Source organism: Peromyscus californicus, unplaced genomic scaffold, assembly GCF_007827085.1.
Source record: "Peromyscus californicus insignis strain IS unplaced genomic scaffold, ASM782708v3 Scaffold_6__1_contigs__length_162567912, whole genome shotgun sequence".
NCBI classification, from domain to species: Eukaryota; Metazoa; Chordata; class Mammalia; order Rodentia; family Cricetidae; genus Peromyscus; species Peromyscus californicus.
This window is the reverse complement of record NW_026294584.1, coordinates 140,336,716-140,354,904: the sequence shown is the minus strand read 5'-3', so window position 1 is coordinate 140,354,904 and position 18,189 is coordinate 140,336,716.

Genomic DNA, 18,189 nt, shown 5'->3' with positions numbered 1-18,189 from the left:
AGGTCTGTGATTTGTGCACATGCGGAGGGCCTCAAGAGTAGAGAACCAAGTTAAGGATGCTTCAGCCATCAGAAGCCAGGCCAGTCCAGCAAAAGGCCTATTTTGGACAGAATGAGTGGGGTGCATCTCCCTTCCTGGGATGCTTGTGAAGTATAAACAGTGCAGTTCTGGGAATCAAGCTGGAAGCAATGGAGAAAGAAACGTTATTTTTTTAAGACCCAAGATTGTGGGATTCTGAGTACATTCAAGAACAGATTGCAGCTGAGGGTGGGATGGGCAAAGTTGTCTTTTGCACAGAACAAAGTCGCTAGGCATTCTTCTAATGGCAGCAGGTGACCAGACATGGCAGCAATAACCCGGCAGGAATGTTTTTGTAAACAAGAGAAATATAAATAGACAGGAAAGAGTAAACCAAATATAACACCCCCTCCCCAGTTCAAAGTCACTGTGAGACTGACCAGCACTGTTTTCTGAGGGGGTATGGAAGCACTATTTATAGACAAGAGATTGTGTGTAAACTCTGACAGGCCATGACTGCTTTCAGTGGTGTGGTACATGGTCTAGCTCGCACTGAGATGGGCCATTGTTCATTCATCCTCACAGGGAAGATAGCAAGAAGGAAGAAAGATCAGGGATGCTTTCACCCACACCCGTGCCTGGCTATGAACATCCTCTTACTCCAGCTCCTTTCTTCTCCAAGCTGCCTGTCTAGCATGCATTCCTCAAGACTCAATTGGCATGCCTTTCTAGATCCTGATGTAGATCCAGCCCGTGGTACCTGTCCTTCCATAAATGCACATAGCAGGTCATATGATTTCTTCTGCTCCTTTTCTGTCCCTGTGACAATTACCACCAGCCACTTGATGTTCAAGCTAAGTAAGCACACAGTAGGTGAACAGATGTGGTTTGCTGACCATTATGGTTTGAATGTGTAAGGTCCTCTATCCATCCATACACTATGGCCATATGCTATGGTTCAGACTCTTTGGTCACAGCAGCGGAAAGACAACTGCTATTCACTTAATTTCTCACTGACCTAGAGGAAATGTGAGCTTGAATTGCGCATCAGGGAGTTTTCTGTTTGACCATTAGGGTGCTGGGAGGCAGTGTCATGCTTGACTTCTTGCTCACAGGCAGGGTGGGTAGCCATACCACCTCTTCACTCTTTTTCGTTTTTTTTCCTCTTCTTATAGTAAAGGTGTCCATAACTGTGATTGTGAATTTTACCCATATTTCCTTCTCTTCCAAGTGACTTCGTGTTAAGAATCATCCTGACCATCCAATAACATGGATATTGCATTTTTTTCTCCATCATGAGATTGAGCATCCATGTTAATTCAGGAAATCCTTGCTTTTTTTTTTTTTTTTTTTTTTTGGCTTTGGATGTCTCCCAGCCAGAAGGGGGCAGCAGTCCCCCAGTATTTCCTTCCTCTGGTTTGAAATCCTTTGCAATACCCTGGAAGGAAACAGAACAGGGGTCTAGGATCTACTGGGGAAGGGGAATGGGGTCACATGACCAGTATGCTAGAGAACAATGTCTTTGGAATGTCATTTGCTCACGGGGGCCTGAGAATCTGGTCTCATTAGATGACATCAGAGAGTTCAGGTCTTTGGTATTTGAGGACCCAATCAGCATTCTGCGGCCCTGAAGTCTGTGAGGTACTAGATAGGATGCAAGGTATATAGACAAAGGGCTGTCTGGTAGGACATGGTGCAATGCATCCTCTACCTAGTTGGGAATGGGATCTGAAGAAGATCCCTAGGGGAGAGGAGAGTTGCTGGTCAGTCAGTGTTTTAGAGCTAGGACGGACATTGAGGTTCACCTATGGTCCATCAAGAGTCTTTCCTACCATTCAGGGAATGGTGATGTCAGGTGACATATTACAATGTAATTCCCACCCGTGGCTAGTCCCACAGGTGATACGAGTTCTTACCAATTAGTGAACTGGTAGGTTCTCAGTCCATTGACTTCCTCCTGTTGAACAGGCAGAGGGAAAGTGTGGGTGCCTCATGGAGGGACGGAGCTGCCTGGTATTCTGAGGAAGCAGACAGAGAGCAGAGTGGGCTTGTGATCCCTGGGGTGTGGGGTAGGAGCCAAAGGCCTGCACAATCCCCACTTCCTTCTCTAATTCTACACAATTTGAGTCTTTATTCCGTAGGGTGGCTTTCCCCCCAAAACTATTCATAGAAAACGAAGGGACAGGGAGATAGAGGTATTTCTCCGGGGCAAACTCTGTTGTTCTTTTCCAATGAAACCAAAGCTGGCAGATGTGAGGAAGAGGACCAACACGCCAGTCTAGGCTGGGTGTGCTTTGGATGCGGGAATGAAATGGGTGGGTGACAATGCTCCACATGACTGAACTGCCCTGATAGTGACTGCTCTACACCCCACGCTAATCCAGATTTTTCAGCTCTGCTCTTGTTCCCCAGGAAATGCTGGCTAATTCAAAGGAGTGCTTGAAATGGCCCTGGCCTTAGGTCAGCTTCAGGTCAGCCTCACTGCACACTCCACCTGAGGGGCACAATTGAAGTGACTGTTGGACAAGTGGGCAAAGCTGTCCCTTTTCTTTCCTTCCTTCTCTGGGCAACTTCAGGCTCGAGGCCTCTCTTTGTGCTGGGAAACCATAGAACTGCTTTCAAGCATCATGTCGTAAGTCCAGCCCCTGTTCCCAGATTGCCTTTTGATAAGCGTTTACCTCCTATTGCTCTTCCGATCAGCATTGGAGCTGCATTTCCTGGTCCTTGTGGTTTGTCAGCTCCTTAACATTGCTGGAGCTTTGTTGGCGTGTGTTAGGGTGAATTATGAGAGTTAAAAGCCTCCAAACCTCTGGCATGCTGGAACAGTTCCCTGAATGTGGGTCTATTACGAACTGCTGTCATCGCGGTTTATATCAAAAACATCTCTTGCCCCCAGGACACGACTATGTTTTCAAAGCATTTCTGTCCAAAGTTGCTTGTGCAGATACTTGGGAGAGTGTTTCTTCCATTTCTGCCTAGTTTTCGGAGGAGGATTTGAGCAATATTTCAGTGTGTGCGAATCTCACTCTGTAGTCTGATTTTGAAAAGGAAGCTAGAGCTTTCGTGGTCTAAACTCTGGTCTCAGACCAATAGGCTGTGTAACCTTGATAAACCACCAATTCTCACCCACCTCAGGCTGTACTTCTAGGAAGCCTGAAAAAAGGTTTTACATAACAGTACAGACTGGATCAGGTTGGGGAGTCAGAGAAGCAAGCGCTGGTGGGTTAGGGAGCCCCTAGGGAGTTGTTGCCATATTGGAAGTGGATCGATGATCTGCCTTTCCTTAAATCTTCACCCAAGAAAGGAATGAAGTATTGGAAAGCATTTGAAATCTGCCAAGATGGGGAACGAGATAACTGCCAGGATAACAGGGCAGGGCATACCCTGACTGGCCCTCAAGAGAGCAGCTGCTCTCTAGAACATGCCTTGGGCCTCAACCTGGCAACGGGGCCCCTGGCTGAGCCTGCTACCCAGCAAGGACTCCGTAAATACCAGGCAAGTGAGTGGACAAGCTACTGTCTTTGGTTTGGGTTGGAGCCACTGAGAGGGCATCCAGGGTGCATGAGAGGAAGGGGCATGGGCAAGAGGGACATTGCCGCTGTCAGTTGGTAGTGTGATTGACAATTTGGCATGCCTGATGCTTGCATCCTGCAGGAAGGCTTCCACTGTGGAGTACCTGCTCTGTTTGGTAGGAGGGAAACACAGACCTAAGGAGGAAGCCAAATGCATGAAATGGGTGTAGCTTCCACAGGCTTGTTTTCCACAGGCAGCTGATAAACCAGGAGAATTCTGCCTCTGCCTCTCCTCTTGGATGCTCTTTGGTTATACTTTGCTTTTTTTTGTTGTTGTTGTTTTGTTTTGTGTTTCTTCCTCGAAATAGCTGTGTCTATCTTGTTTCAAAAATAAAATGTAGTAAAATGCACATTTGTAGTTGTTGGAAATCTATGAATTCAGCACACCCGGGATCACGCTACCCCAGCTGTGATCAGAACACAGGTCAGTTCTGACTCCATAACTCCCATGCCACCCTCCCCAGTCATTCCAGCTCTCCGGCTTCTAGGACTACCAGTGTTTTCTGTCCTCACAGTTTTATGACTTGGAGACAGGCGTATGAATGAAGTCAGTTTGTAACTTTCTAAATTCAGTTTCTGTGGCTCAGCATAAAGCCTCTGAGACGCTTCCAACTTGTGTGTCCCGGCTATCCGTGTCAGTTATCACTGTTCCTTGTCTTATTGCTGCTATTAAGGCAGAAGAGCACTAGTCACACTACTTATCCCCTCAACTGATGAAGGGCTTTCTGGAGAGCTTCCACTGTTTGTGCGACGGTGGCTGGAACGGCTATCTTCACGATAATAAGTTTTCATTTCTCTCAGGCGAGTACTGAGGATCAGGACTATTGGTGAAATTACTAAGGCCACTCCATGTAGTTAAAAGGGAGGTTTATTTTGTGGGGTAACTCACAAGTGAAAGGATAGGGTACAGGGTCTGGGAGAGGTGTGTCGCAGTCCGGCTTTCTCTGGAGAACTCTGCTCCGTCTACCTCCAGCGTCCAGGGTCCAGGAACCAAGAGAGCCGGCGCATCTGGATCTCGGGTCTTCAGGGTCTTCTCTCGGCCCCGCCTTGTAGGAGTGACAGTTACCAAAGCCTCAATGGGGGTTGGAACTTCCAGATCAAAGCTGGAATGGCTACCCACTACACAGGACTTCAGAGTTATATGATAAATATATCTTGAATTCTGCAAGAAGCTGCTAAACTGGTCACCAAAGAAGCTGTGATAGTTTGTGTTCCTACCAGCAGGGTGTGAGTCCCAGGTGCATCACATCCTTGGTAGGACATGACATTGTCAATACAGAAAATACTAAAGTGGGGCATGGTAGTGCACACCTTTAATCCCAGCATTCAGGAAGCAAAGGTAGGAGGAACTCTTGAGTTCGAGATCAACCTCGTCTCCAGAGTACGATCCAAGACAGCCAGGGCTATACAGAGAAACCCTGTCTCAAACAAACAAACAAAAATAGAGAAAATACTGAGCCACCCAAGCAGGGAAGTGGCAACAGCTATTTTGTTTCATTTTGAATCCCTTTAATTAGCAGTGGACATGTTTTCCCCTGCCGGCTTACTGTCCAATTTGCTCTGTGGAGAATCTCCCACTCCTAGGCTGCTAGTCTGGGTGTTGACTGCTCTTTTCAGAAGCCCTTTATTAGATTTTTTTTTTTTTTGACAAGTGTTCTCTTTCTTATTAGGTTTTTTTTTTTTTTTTTTTTGGTTTTTCTAGACAGGGTTTCTCTGTGTAGTTTTGCGCCTTTCCTGGAACTCACTCTCTAGTCCAGGCTGGCCTCGAACTCACAGAGATCCGCCTGCCTCTGCCTCCCAAGTGCTGGGATTAAAGGCGTGCGCCACCACCGCCCGGCTCTTATTAGTTTTTTTAAAGAGTAGAAGTACATAGTGATCAAGGTTAATTTCCCAATATTCTATTTTAGGGGGTCTTGCTTTCAGTAGCTATCAGAGAAATCCCCAGATTAAAAAAAAAATCTCTTCTTCTTTCTTTTAGAATTTTTGTTGTTTTAGATGTTTACCTTTAGATCTGTGAACCAGTTTGAGTTCATTGAGTTGCACTAGGTGTGAGTATGGGCCCAAGTTCCTCTCTTTGGATATTCATATCCTATTGTCTCTGTACTGCGTGTTAAAAATACCATCTTTCACCATCGAATTGCCTTGGTACCTTGGCTGAAAATCAGTGGGTCATATTTGTGTGGGAGTGTTTCTAAACTTCCGTTCCGTTTCATTGATCTATTTATGTATGTTACCATAAATACCTCCCTTGGTTACTATAGCTCTGGAATAAGTCTGAGGTAAGAGGGGGTCAGTACTCCCACTTCATTCTTCTTATACACATTGTTTTGCCTATTCTGATTGTATTATCTTTCCATATGTGTTTTAGAATTAGCTTCTTAGTTTCTGTTTTTAAAAACAGCCTCCTGGAATTTTGACCAGGATTTACATCTTTACATGGTGACTGCATCTCTTCATTTATGGAAGTCTGCTTTCTTCCCCATCAGTATTTTAGAAAACATGCACATTCTGTACATGTGTGTTGGGCTCATAGGTTGTGCATACAGGTTAAAACTATGGTAAACAACATCATTTCTTTTAGATTTGTTTCCATTTGTTCATGACATGTATCTAGAAGCATAGTTGCACTTGGACCGTGTATCCCGTCACTTTGGTAAGTTGACTCAGTAGTTCAAAGAAGTTTTGTGTGGATGTCTTTTGATTAATCCTTAGATTATAGCAAAACTGGGATTGCTTTCTTTCTTTTAATTCGAAAGACTATCAGTCCGCTTTCTTGCATTACTGAGCTAAGATTTCCAGTATAATGTTGAATAGGACTGATGAGACCATGCATACCCGCCTCGTCTGATAAGAGAGAGGAAGTGTTCTGTCTTTCATCATTAAGTGTAATATGACTCACAAGGTTTGTACAGATGCCTTTTATCGGCAGAGAGATTTCCTTTTCATTCTCAACTCGTTGAGAGTTTGTATCACCAATGGATATTTAATTTTGTCAAATGCTTCTTGGCATTAGTAGACAATGTATCTTGTGGGTTTTTCCCTTTCATTTTAATATGATGGATTTTACTGACTGGATTTGAATATTACATTCTTGGAATAAGCTCCACTTTGGCAGGTTGAAATTTTCATTTTATGCCTGTGTTCTTTTTTAACTGCATTTTGGTTGCTCTATTCTATGAGACCTACCTAGAAGGTCCCTTATCTTCATGGGTGTCAGTTCCTTTGTTAGATATGGTCTTCTGAGTTCACTCTCAGAGGGCAGAGGTAGTGTGAGTCCACAAGGCCAAACTTCTTGCAGTGTACCAGGATATTTGAAATGAAGAATCAGAAGGTATTGGCTTATACTATTTCCATTCATTCCTGGTACAATTTCCTCTCCGTGAAATTCTCAAGAGTGGAAACTGTACAATTTTAGGTTCCAAATGACTAAGCTATATTCATTCATTCTATCACTCATTCAACAGATAATTACTGACAATGTATTATGTATAAGGTATTATGTTTAACCCTGGGGATGCTAGGGTAAATAAAAATATAGTACCAGACTCCATGAAACTTATATATTGGTAGGGGAACCAATTACTAATCAAACAAAAACATGGATGTTGATTGGAAGCACTAGCAATAATTTTTACAGTATCATTTCTGTATGTCAGAGTCCTAAGTCAAAAATTATGTTGTAGGGTCTGGAGAGGGGCCTTAATAGGTAAAGTTTTTACCTTGTGAACACAGGGACCTGAATTGATCCCTAAAACCCATATATTTTTTGTAAAAGTGTGGTAATATGTGATGCTAATCCCAGCACCAGGGAAACAGAGATAGACAGATCTCCAGGGCTCAGTGGTCATCCAGCCTAGCCTCCTTGGTGATTTTCAGTTCAATGAGAGACTATATCTGAAGAAAGGAAGGAAGGAAGGAAGGAAGGAAGGAAGGAAGGAAGGAAGGAAGGAAAGAAGGAAGGAAGGAAGGAAAGAAGGAAAAGATGAATAATATGCAAGGAATGACTGACATCTGAGGCTATCCATTATCCTTTAGCGCGCGTGCACGTGCACACACACACACACACACACACACACACACACACACACACACACACGTTTCTGCAGTAATATGCCACCCACATATACAAGAAGAACATATACACACACTATACCTACAACTTCACATAAAAACATGTACTCATGTTTACACACAAAAATGCCTACACATTTCCTCTCACATGAATACTACACACACACACACACACACACACACACACAGAGAGAGAGAGAGAGAGAGAGAGAGAGAGAGAGAGAGAGAGAGAGAGAGAGAGAGAGAGAGAGAATCATGCTATCATGATAAGGTCTTATACACACACAGGCTGCACATGATATTAGGATTTTAAATTTCTGTCTGACTTGGTGATAAACTAAGGGACAGGTGATGGCTCTGTGAATACATGAGACAGACCCCTCATATAACTTCTCATCCAACAATGAGAATATGCTCCAGAGATGAAGAGTCCAGAAGCTGAAGGAAACACGGGGTGGTCTTGGAAAGAGGATGGAGACGTTTTTTCAGGGTAGTTAGTCTCTGGAAATTCTGTTTCCGCCCCCTCACTGGGACCCCCAAGTTGCTAAGTGACAGAGAAGGAGAGGAGCAGTGGGAGGCAGAAAGTATGTTGAAAATGTAACTTGAGAAAGGAGAATTGGTGACATGCCTCTGGAATTCAACACAAAATAGAAGCCGAGAGAAGTCACCTAAGGTGAAGCCCAAGCTTTTATGGAGGCACTTGTTGTGTTAAGCACTGGGACTCAAGCATTCGCTCTTCCAAGAGTCTCATCAAAATGACTACTTGAGATTCCATGGGAGACTACGCTGTGATCATCAGAGTAGTCAGTAACGGAACAGAACTCTGCCTCTCAGAAAGGCCTCTGCAACTCTGTCTTTCATTGATGAAGGTTGAGATCTCCTCACAGGGGGGTCATGGAATCACAGGTGCGGCATAGTCTCAAAGGAGGATTCTGGAGAAGATAACCTTCTCCAGTCTAAAGCTGGAAAGCTCCAACGGCACACGTTCCATTGACAGGATGATTGCTATAATCAAGGCTGGCTGAGTCTTTACTCTGTGCCGGGAACTGTTTTACGTACAGACATCAACAGATGTAGTCCTCTCTTCTGTGAATTAGATGCATTAGTTCTACTTTATAAATATAAAAATCAAAGCGGTAGATGAACACGAACACAGATCTACCTAAGTTTACAGAGCTGATGTTCTAAATCTTGGCTATTTAATTTCAGACCCAGACTGTCAACTACAGACTAAGGCATTTCACCGCAGAGAGGGCCAGTTGATTTCCTCTGACTGCAGTCCTCACCGAGAGAGAGCCTCCGTTGGTAGCACTGGCTCTGAGTCATCTCTAGCAGCCTGGTAGCTGCACACTAGAAAATTGAGCATGCTGGTGTGTCAGAGGAAGGCTTTGGAACAAAAGCTTGTGGCTATCTTGGGAAGGAAAAGTCCTGACGTTTCTAAAAACTACTCAGGCTGAAAAGGCTGACCACTGACCCCAATTAACAGTTTTCCTTCCCCCACTTACTCTACGGCCCTGGGCAGTGTGCCAGAGTCTATAAAGCATCCTCATTCCCAAATCCTTTATAATTCTGTTCTGCCATTGTTAGCCTTCTGGGTATTACACAGTGCCCATAAAGCATATTAAATTAATTTCTTTTGCCTCACTTGACATTTATATTTGAGAGGTAACTCTGTGATCAGGCAGGGAGGTGTCCGAGAAAAATGCTAACTTCATATCAAGCAAAGAGTTAAACACTGGCTTCTTTTGGTCACACTGCACACGCTCATTAAGTTGTGTTATTAGAACTGCTTATAGTCAATAGGATTACAAACTAACTGTCCATGCTGGTTTGACAGGTTTAGATGAAAAACTCCATTAATATGTAACAATGTCCAGTCCAGTAACATTTGATAAACTCAGACAAAAAAAATTTCATTACTTACCCTATGTAAAACAAGTCGTTCCATTTTAAAAGTAGATTCAATAGTCTCCTTTTTATCTTATATCCATCTTCTCTCTTTTTTCTTTTCATAATAGATTCAATAATCTACCTTTTGTCATTTTCATATCTTCCCATTCTTTTTAGAGTAGATTCAATCATCTACCCATTTATCCTATTATTTCTTCATCTTTTTTCTCAGAGTAGATTCATTTTCTACCTCATATCTATATTCTCTTTTTTCTTTTTTTCAAACAAAAACTAAATCTAATCTTTGTTCAGCTTTTTTCCTGACCATTAATAATTAACAACTTGTAACCAACCATTGTAAACAATGACAATATCCCTAACTCATTAAATGACCCAAAACCTCCCATCCCACCTCTTGGGAATTTGGGTGTCGTTTTCTTAAAATTACTTCCCTGCTTTCTAGGGGCGAAGACATCTTTAGGGAATCCTGAAAAGAAAATTTTGGGGTTAATTGTCAAGTCCTGTATCATTTGTCCAGTCACTGCATAATGAGAAAGTCCAGGGCTTGTTTCAAGTCCTTGTTCAAGTAGTCTGTCAGGCTGGATCATCTCAGCTAGTCATCTCAAAATTGTCCTGAGTAGTTTGTAGTCCAAAGTCGATCTTTCCATGGTGTTAATCAGCTTAATGGTTATACCATATTCCATGTGGAATCATCGTTGTGGGGTCCCATCATCCTTTTGAAGATTTCAAATTTTGAAGTCGCTGTTAGGTGTGGTCATTGGTTCCCTGCAGCTTTTTTTTTGTTGTTGTTTTTGTTTTTTTGTGCCTCCTCTGTGGTTTGGAGCAATCACAGTCTGTCTCTCGGAACCATGAACGTTCTTCCCTGTGAAGAGAAAATTTTCACAGCAATTTCTCCCCACCATTTGTTTTGCCAAACTTTTCCAAACTGACCTTTGCTGATGCTTTCTTGTAACACAATGGTCCTGCCAATTCTCTGAAAAAGCAGCAGTAAATCCTTTGTTCTAGGTGGCAGCATCACCAAAGTCACCAACATGATGAGAAGGAGCCAGCAACTCAGAGCAGCAGCTTCTGCCTACATGGTCCCACCGCCACCGTTTGTGGCACGGCTTGGCTCTGGCCGCAGCTTCTCCTCAGTAAGCCTCCTAGGCCAGCCTCAAACCCGGGATCCTCCTGCCTCTGCCTCCTTTAGTAAATCCAACCAGTGTGCCACCACAACTGGCAACATGTAGCTCCGGTCTGAGCTGGGGCTGGCAAGGCCACAAGCAAGTGGCTTTTTCGAGAATTCGTACCACAAACATTGGGCGCCAGATGTTGCACAAATCTTAGAAGGTCTTATTAATAAAAACAAACCAGGGCCGGGCGGTGGTGGCGCACGCCTTTAATCCCAGCACTCGGGAGGCAGAGCCAGGCGGATCTCTGTGAGTTTGAGGCCAGCCTGGGCTACCAAGTGAGTCCCAGGAAAGGCGCAAAGCTACACAGAGAAACCCTGTCTCGAAAAACCAAAAAAAAAAAAAAAAAAAAAAAAAAACCAGGGAGCCAGGTATTGGGGTAAATGCTGGAAGATCAGAGAAGCAGAACAAGCCACAGCTTCCTCACCTCGACAGTTCCTCAGCTGATCCTGTTTCCTCAGACTGGAAGTCTCTGAGTTCTTATTCAAATGAATCTCAGCTGAACTGTTTCTTGAAAGCCTGAATGCTTAACCAGCTAAAAGCTTCTAGTTTCTGGTCCTCACACCTTATATACTCTTCTGCTTTCTGTCATCACTTCCTGGGATTAAAGGCGTGAGTCACCATGCCTGGTTGTTTCCAATGTGGCCTTGAACTCACAGAGATCCAGACGGATTTCTGCCTCTGGAATGCTAGGATTAAAGGCGTGTGTGCCACCATTTTCTGGCCTCTATGTCTGTCTAGTGGTTGTTCTGTTCTCTGACCCCAGATAAGTTTATTAGGGTGCACAATATTTTGGGGAACATAATATCACCACACTGGTTAGTTTTGCTCACTTAAACCAGAGTCACCTGGGAAGAGGGTATTTCAATTGAGGAATTATGTCCATTCGATTGGCCCATGGGCATGTCTATGGGACATTTTCTTCATGAATGATGATTAATGTGGGAGGGTCCAGTCCACTTTGGGTAGTGCCACACCTGGGTGGATGGTCCTGGATTAGGCTGAGCCAGTCACTGAACAGCATTTCATCATGGTTCCTGTTTTGACTCCCCTCAGTGGTCGACCGTGATCAGGACATTTAAGCCAAATAAACCCTTTCTTCCATAAGTTGCTTTTGGTCAGGGTGTTTATCACAGAAGTACAACACAAACTATACCACGACCCCTTCTAGGGTCTAAAAGAGGATGTGCCAGAGGAGATAAGCTTGGAGATTTTCAATCCTCATTTCCAGGCCTATATCTCTACTGAGCTCTGGTGGGTAGGAGCTCTTCACACCACCTTCCACCAAGCTCAAGGAAAACAGAAGAGAAGCCATGTCTGCCTTCAGGGAGCCTTGCTCCAAACCCACCATCTGCCATCAACTATGCCATGTAGCTTCTGTGTTTTGCTTCACATAACTGCCACCTTGACTTTATTTTATGGAGGTTGTGGTGGTTTGATGAGAATGCCCTCATAGGGGCAAATATTTGAATGCCCAGTGCCCAGGAGTCGGGACTGTTTGGGAAGGATTAGAGGCATGGCCTTGTTAGAGGAGATGTGTCACTGAGGGTTGGCTTTGAGGTTTCAAAGAACCCATATCATTCCCAGCATTCACAGTTATCAGCTCTCTCTGATTTGTGCTTGTGGATCAAGATGTAGGCTCTCAGCTACTGCTTCAGTACCAGACCTGCCTGCTGCCATGCTCTCCACCATGATGGTCATGGACTCAACGTCTGAAACTGTAAGCCCTCAAAAACATCTTTCTTCTATAAGTTGCCTTGACCATGATGTTTTGTCACAGCAATAGAAAAGTTACTAAGACAGAGATTATGTTGTTGGCTTGATCCTTTTGAATTTGTCCCCATGAGACTGTGCAAAAGAAAGAGCTCATTAGGCCTACACTAAAATATTACCACAGATGGTGGACATAGTTATGAGAATTCCCCTTTTTCAGTTTTTCCTACATTTCAAAGTATTTTTACATGTGCTGTGTATACATCCATTCGCCAACCCTTTACTGGATGCCTACCATGTATCAAGTCCATTATATATATATCCAAGCCTTCTTTTCAGGACATAGCACCAATACAAATGAACAAAGGAATTTTGCCCTCGGGAGTCTTGTGGTGAAAGGTTATTTCAAGTGCTTCTCATTGGCAACCATTGGGGAGACTAGAACAAAAACTACCAGTCTCTTTTCAAGGCCCAAATGAAGGACCCATAGTTGGCAGATGTTTGCCCAAGTGTATAGGGATGGAGAGCTGCAGAGCCCTAGAGCATGTAGGCACCCAAGTCCTTGCTCAAGATCCTCTCTACAGTACCATATTACCTTGAGACTGTGCAATGAAGACTGAGTAGAAGCACGAAGTCATCTCAGTCAACTTCCTTTCTCGATCCTCCAACTCAATCCTTGTAGAAGAATCACAAGTCAAGACAAGCAGGTTCTGCCTGCTCTTCCATCATCCATGCAGTCATTCCAAAGAGCCACAGATCTGACTGTCCTATTATGTCTCTAATTTACATCCCTGTGTCATACGTTTAACACTCAATCTTCCTCCATCCTCCTAGGACATGAAACAAAACATCATATATGGTTCTTAATGATAGTTTGCCAACTGCATCATCCTTAGAACCACAGATACATTTCTAAATTGAATTCTGAACTCTTTGGTCTCACCCAACAAGTGACAGAAGAGTTTGATCATCATCTTTTCCTTAGTGTATTTCCTCTTCTATCATTAAAAGGCTGCTTTACCTGTGAGACCAAAAGCTAATGTCTAAAACAAGGTTTAAGAATTAACAGGGGGAGCAGTTGGTCATTTCAGGTTGGGGGTTAGGGCTTCATGATGTGTAGTCAGAACAAGGTTTTGGCAAGCTTCAGTTTACTAAAACAGTCCTTGAGGAAAGAAAATGGACTAAGAAATGTTCAGTGAAGTTTTATCATAATGGAACAAGTCTGAGATTTGAGTAAACATCGGAGTCCATCTCGGCTCTGCTGTTTAATCAGTATCTTGGGCCAGTCATTTCAAACTCTCTGAACATTCATCAACTTCACCCATTAAAGGGTGTACTAATACCCTGAAAGGTTTTTGTTAAAGAAAATGGTGGAGTGTTTGTAAACGGGATTTCTCGGCTGCAGAGTGCCGTGCATATGTTAGTTATTACTGTTCCGCCCACTATTGTACGGTGCTAGAGAATAAGCGCCCGGCTGATGCTGTTCCGTTACACACTCTCTACAAATGATTCTGCTGTGGTCTCTGGGCGGGCTGTGTTTGTCTTCCACCTCCAGAGTGCTGAAGCTGTTCTCCCAGTCCTAATGTGAGAACTGACACCTGGCCCATCTTTCATGCAGAGAGGTGTTAAAACTCTACTAGACATCTCCATGACAACAGAGATTGTTTTGTTTGCCCTGTATCCCTGGTACTAGGAACAGTGTCATTCTTATAGCAGGTACACAAAAATATGTGTGGGGGAAAAAGAAAGGTGAAATATTTGAGCAAATTTAGTATAAGGAAAATATACTCTATTTTACATGGAGTAGAGGTACTGAGGTCATGCTGACAGTCAAGGCCAGCCACCCTAGGACAGAGAACCCATGAGGCGGGCGGCTTGGTCCCTCTGTCCTCTTAATATTTCAGACCTCACACCATCTTGCTATACGTTCCTTTAAGAGCTTCTTGACTCCAACCTGGCTGGTCCTCTGCTTGTAGAGATGACAAGGGTAAGGCCAGGAGTGGGTGACTATGAAGAAGACAGGAAACTGAAATTGATGCTTCTAGATTCCTCTAGATTCCAAAAGAGATGCTCCTCTTCCTTCTAGAGAAAATTTACATAATTTGAAAAATATTTGACTCTTTTTTCCCCCTTTGGCTTTGTGTTTGACTTTCTGTTGTCTTGTTATGAGGAGAAAACACATTTCTTTGGAAATGTAGTAGTGGCCTTTGATTTTAGGGGAATGCCTGATGACTTCAACATAGATTTTTGCACAAAGAACTCACTGGCTTTGCTAGCCATGCCACGCCATTAAATATTGCTGGCAGTCAGACTCCTCACCCAGCCCATGTGTGTTTCTCATTCCCTCTTGAAATCGTCAACGTGACATAATTAACTAAGCTGTTAGCTAAATAAATCATTGGATCTCAGGGAGAATTTTTACTGAGACGTCAGTGCCCCCGCATGGCACTGCATGAAGGGACTGTCAACACCACACAATAGATGTATGGCAAAAGATTCTGTCTGGAAGACAGCTCTCTCTCCCTCTCTCCTCCCTCAGCATCAAAAATGGCTGTCAGGCAAAAGAACGGATGCCAAGGAGTGTATGTGAGAAAATCACTAATTCTTTGGTGTGGTTCAATCCCACATGGTTCATGGAGTCTGAAATGGTTCTGGAAACAGAGTTCATGAGGTCAGGAATGGACCCAGTGCAGTGCCAGCTTCCAGCAACTATGCTATCGTGATAGACATATTAGCAGACACAGATGCTCTGAGACAGGGCAGAGCAAATAATCCGCAAGAGTGTCTTAACCTTTCCCTCATTCTGAGGGAGGAGGACACAGTGTCACCATTTTACTCTTGTTTGTAAAAAGACATTGATTTTTTTTTTCAATTTTATGTGTATGTGTGCTTCCTCTGCATGTATGTATGTCCACCACATACATGCTTAATATCTGAGGAGGCCAGAATAAAGCACTGGATCCCCTGGAACTGGAGTTACAGATGGTTGGGAGCTGCCATGTGAGTGCTGGGCATTGAACCCAAGTCTTTTGGAATAACGCTCTTCACTGTTGAGCCAGCTCTCCAGCCCCTGTTCTTATTTTTAAGAATACACTTGTAACTTCTCTAAGCAGACAAGGGTCCACCTTTCCCTTACTTTTTTTTTGGTCTCACTAGTCTATGACTGGGTCATTGGATGAATATACAGCAAGTACACTCTTGCTCTCCATCCATGATGCTCTGTATTCTAGCAGAATAAAGATAAAGCTAGACAGAGGCTGCAGAGGAGAGAGCAAGTGATGCCATATGTGAGTTACATCAAATTACAAAACTGAAACTAAACATTAAGCCTGGGGTGGTCATGCTGCCCAGGAATCTCTCCACAACGGGAAATGACCTGCTGCTCCCACATGCAGTTCAATTAGAAGTGTGGCTAAAGGCCAGAAACTTGAAAGAGAGATTATAGATTCATTAATTAAGGTCATGTTTACACCTCAGTTGTCAACTGTAATGATTTGCTTAACCCAGGGTCTCCTTAGTTTATTATGATCATTACTGCTTGGCTCAGGTCTTGTGGTGATGAATGATGAAGCCATACATGAGCCTTTACATTCTGACAAGAAACATGGGACCAGTCTGCCAATATATTTTGATGCAAAGAAACTTCCCCCAAACATTGCTTTATTCTTCAGTCTTCTTTTACTTCAGAGCTCTAAGCCACTTCCAACCAGTCGACTTGCTCCTCATGTCCTGTTGTGCTTGTTAACTGATAAGTTATCCTCATTAAGGGCATTGACAATGGCCACCCCTTCTTCTCCCCCCCCCCTCTCTCTCTCTCTCACACACACACACACACACACACACACACACACACACACACGATTTCTGATTTTCCATGGGTTTGGGGATCAGCATCTCTGGTGACAAGATGCAAGGAATCCAATTTCATCACAGGAAGGAAATCTGCTTAAGGCACTGCAGAGACACAGTGCTGGGCTCCAAGACACCACGGGCAGCAATTCTCCCTTTGAATTGCTTTCTCTAGTTACTTGGAGAAGACAACTGTGGACTTGAGGTCTTCATCTGGAAGGCTATCATGTTTCCTTATCTTATGGTGAGGATGAAAAGTTTAATAGGTCCACGTTGATATCTGGATCACAGTATACCTTTGTGGGTTTCTTAAGGCCATGGTAGAGATTGGGGAGATAGACCATCCCATTCCTAGGACTTGAATAATTCCAGTAGTAGGCCTCAGGGAGTCAGTTCTTTTATTTTTCTTTTTTTAAGAAGGTAAAACTTGTTGGTTTGCCTCTTTGGAGCGGTTTTCCTTTTCGATAAAACTGACCCATCCTTGATTCATGTTGTCATGCTCAGCTGTGAACTAGAACATTCTTCAGAATCATGAACCAGGCTCCAACTGTGTTTCATCTTTGACCATGTGATCACATAGAGCCTCCAGTGTGTCAAAGGATTCATGAGGAACGGCAGTGAGTCAAGAGTTTGTGTTCAGGAATGTGAAGGACCCTGGTTCCATATACTAACCTTTACTACATGTTGGAATCCCATGGGCATGGGGAACATCTTAGCCCCCTTTGTTAAGGTCTCATGTTAAGCTTATAATTAGTTGGTTTTCTCACACATCCTAGGTTATCCTCAATAATGATCTCACCAAGGCTCCACAGGCATTCTAACATCTGTATTGGACATGAACCACTATCTGTCTTTGATGTTCTTAGCAGCTTTAGAACTCAGAACAGAGTTGTGAGCCTGGACCATCTGAATAACTTCTCTGGTTTGAGATCCCAGCTGGCAGCTCTTTGGATTACTTGGACAATGGATTGGAACTGTACACTCAAATGTATTGCTGCTGCCTGTAAGATCAAAACAGGATAATTAGATCTCCTTCTTAACAATAGGTGATAGAAAATTCAGCTTTTCCTTTTTTGAAATAGATATTATGATATGGCCCAGACTCTTGGACCAACTAAAAACTTCTTTTTCTTTTTCTTTTTCTTTTTTTTTGAGACAGGGTTTCTTTGTGTCGCTTTGGAGCCTATCTTGTAACTCTCTCTGCAGACCAGGCTGGCCTTGAACTCACAGAGATCCACCTGCCTCTGCCTCCAGATTGCTGGGATTAAAGGCGTGCGCCACCACCGCCCGGCTAACTAAAAACTTCTAAGGCCTGATAAACCCAAATTTGCATACAAAATTTTTCATAAGTGTCAGGAATGATGCTTAGGGGGTCAAAGGATTCATGGAAAGACAACAGAAAGACAGAAGAGCCTCCTCCATCATGATGCCGCCAGAGCAATGGACCAGCATGATGTCCTGTAAAACAATGAGGGACTGAGTTTCCTATGGACTGTACTAAGACACACAGGATTTATGTACCATTTGAGACAGACAGTAAAGTTGGACTGCTGTCCCTTTGTGGTGAAAACACACTAATACTCATGATTATTTTTTAAGTAGAGAAAGCTACAAGCTAGGTCTTAAGGACTTATTTTCTCTAATGAGCAGAAATCCTCCAGTGGACAAGATAAATAGGATCACTTGATATGCTGAAGTCCTCAGCCTTCTTTTTCATGAAAATTCTTTCCCATTTATTAACTTTTAGGTTTTGAATATGAGCTTTCCCTGCACAGGCTCATGTGTTAGAACATTAGTTCCCCAGCTGACACAGCTGTTTGGGGAGGCTGTGAAACATTTTGGACTATGTCATAGTTACCAGAAATAGGTTCCTGAGGATAAGTCTT